This window comes from Durio zibethinus, unplaced genomic scaffold, assembly GCF_047325235.1.
Source record: "Durio zibethinus cultivar Kanyao isolate XHJ-2024 unplaced genomic scaffold, ASM4732523v1 HiC_scaffold_3, whole genome shotgun sequence".
Lineage (NCBI taxonomy): Eukaryota > Viridiplantae > Streptophyta > Magnoliopsida > Malvales > Malvaceae > Durio > Durio zibethinus.
In genome coordinates this window covers 457,439-460,484 of record NW_028323044.1, presented here as the reverse complement: position 1 = coordinate 460,484, position 3,046 = coordinate 457,439, and positions in this window count along the sequence as shown.

Here is a 3,046-nt window from a genome sequence, read left to right as displayed (position 1 = left end):
GAATACTACTATTTCACTGGAGTTTTATGAAAAAAAAAGCCAAAAGCCCCTTATCGGATTTGAACCGATGACTTACGCCTTACCATGGCGTTACTCTACCACTGAGTTAAAAGGGCCGTTCGATTCAATTACTGAATGAATCGATAAGATCTATTTATATATATATATATAAGTATAAGTTATATATATATAAGTATATGCAGTAGACTCATAGTGGCTAGTAGCTCATTCAGGAATGAGAATTCTAATTTACTTAACGTGTAGAGGGTAAAATGGGTTTATTGATATTGGATTTGATAAATATCAATGCAATGAATTGTTTCAAGGCCGATCATAATTGGCTTATCAGAACAGAACGAAATTCATTTATTTGATTTGATTAATAGATGTACCTTAGCAATTCGACATGGATCCAATATATTTTATCGAAACATGTGATGAAGAGATTTGCTTTGTCCACCGAACCCAATTTTTAGAAAAAAAAAAAAACACACATAATTTTCGATAACTTCTTGCTCCCTCTTCCCAAAATTCCAGATTTACTTTTTGTTAATTTCCTGGCTTAGTGTGAGATAGAAATACGCCTGTCTCGTCTTAATCTTAATAATGAGTGAATCAATGAATGAAAGTGGAAGAAATGAAGAATGAAAGTGGAAGAAATGAAGTTTAACTCCCCTTTTTATGTTTATGTCAGACCAATCACTTCCCGAAAGGATCTTATACTTTGTATTATTAATATAATCTAGTTTCTTTTTATAATATCGATTTATATAATATAATAATATAATAGATTGAATTTATCTAATTTATTTCTATATCTAATTTATTTCTATATAGAATAGAGTGGCGATTCAAATGAATGATTTATGAGTATAAATCATGAATCAAAAATGGAAAATCATAAAAGATGGAAAAAGCTTTCGGATCTAGTCATATCATTCCATTATATTGACAATTTCAAAAAACTGTTCATACTATGAGCATAGTATGATGTCGGTCAGGCAAATATGCCCCCATCGTCTAGCGGTTCAGGACATCTCTCTTTCAAGGAGGCAGCGGGGATTCGACTTCCCCTGGGGGTAGGGTACTACGAAAGGAAGTTGATCATGGATTATCAATAAACCTATAATTGATTCTTCCTGGGTCGATGCCCGAGCGGTTAATGGGGACGGACTGTAAATTCGTTGGCAATATGTCTACGCTGGTTCAAATCCAGCTCGGCCCAATAATTCGCTGATCCGCCATAACATAAAATGCCCATTTTTTTGTATTTTGTTTTCCAGAAAAGCCAAACAAAAAAATTAGGGAAGAATAAAAAAAGTCCAATTTTCTGATATATCCATCCCTACCGCTATTTGTTTTTTATTTGTTCTATTTATTTGTTCCCATAAATTCTGACCTTGATAATGATCTAGATTCATATCAGGATCATTAAGTATAAAGTTTAATGAAAAGAAAGAGTAAAGTAAAGAAAAAAGACTCTTTTTTTTTTTTCATTTTAAAATTGATTATCGATCGATTTGGCAATAACGAAAGGATTACTAGTAACTAGTAATCCGCGTTGCTCTCACTAAAGCGCATACCCGTATGGATATCAATATATCACTCGCGCCTTTGTTTGTTACAACACGGCGATTCGAATCTAAAATTTAAATAGAAAATGGCTTGAATGAAATCATAAGAATATCTATGCTGTACACTTTTCTTTATTGCCCTGGGATTGTAGTTCAATTGGTCAGAGCACCGCCCTGTCAAGGCGGAAGCTGCGGGTTCGAGCCCCGTCAGTCCCGACGGATACAATAAAAAAAAAATACATCAATTGATCCCTCCATTTTCTGTGAAAGGGAATACAAATGAAAGAATTTCATTCCCAAGGATAGCCTTTTTTATTTATTTTTTCCTTTCCATTTTTTGTTGGGGTTTATTTGTAAACTATTTGTAAACGGTGAAAGTGGAAAAGCAGTCAGATGATACATCATCAGATGATTGTACAAGGAAGGCGGTAGATTATCGAAAAGAAAGAGTGGAAAAGAATATATAGAAATAAAGGAAAGGAATTCTTTTGATTGGGCCAGGAATCCAATTTTGTATTCGGTGTGGATAAAAGAGCTTCCTATGTTATACTATTCAATTCTCGACGGTGAATCGATTTGATAGCTTAGATATTGTTATTCATGATATTGATCCGATTCGATGTCATTGAAATGTAAGTCATCGCATTGAATTTACAAGCGACAAATTTATCATCTCTATGGGATTAAATCCCGAGTTATTGCGAAGTAAAAAAAACAATGAAATTATGGAAGTAAATATTCTCGCATTTATTGCTACAGCGCTGTTCATTCTAGTTCCTACCGCCTTTTTACTTATAATATACGTAAAAACTGTCAGTCAAAGTGATTAATTTGAATGAAACTTGACTTTTTATCAAGGATTTAAGAAAAAAAGGATTCCAATTTCACGTCTTAAATAAATTAAATAAAATGAATGGACTAGAATCAGCAGTATCCTATCAAACTCGATAGTATGGTAGAAAAAAAATATGAATCTTTCTACCATACTATCCATATCTATTATTGTAATGTATAAAGATACAAGCTTAATATAGATGAATCTACAATATGTATCTTCATACATGTCGATATCAATTAAATATATGTAATGAAATATATGTAATGTACATAGTATCTCAATTTTATTTCTTCGCTTGATCTATTTTATTTGTGTTGATTTCAATCAATCTGAAATAATTGAAAGGCAAGTCTTACGATTTTCTAATTCTTTCATTTCATGGAACCGATTTTTAATTTAACTTCTTTTCTTTGATCCATGATATGAAATGAGTCAATAAAGCATGGCATAAATAAAATTCCTAAAATAATAAATAAAACAGGGGGTAAGTGTGCAATATGTGACTACACTAAGGCAAGATCTTATTAAATAAAAGAACTACTTTTTTTCTCTTTGAACAGTAACAGTAAAGAGGGAAGGAAATAAAAACAAACAAATACAGAAAAAAAAAAGGGGGGGGGGTTCCTTGTCCCTC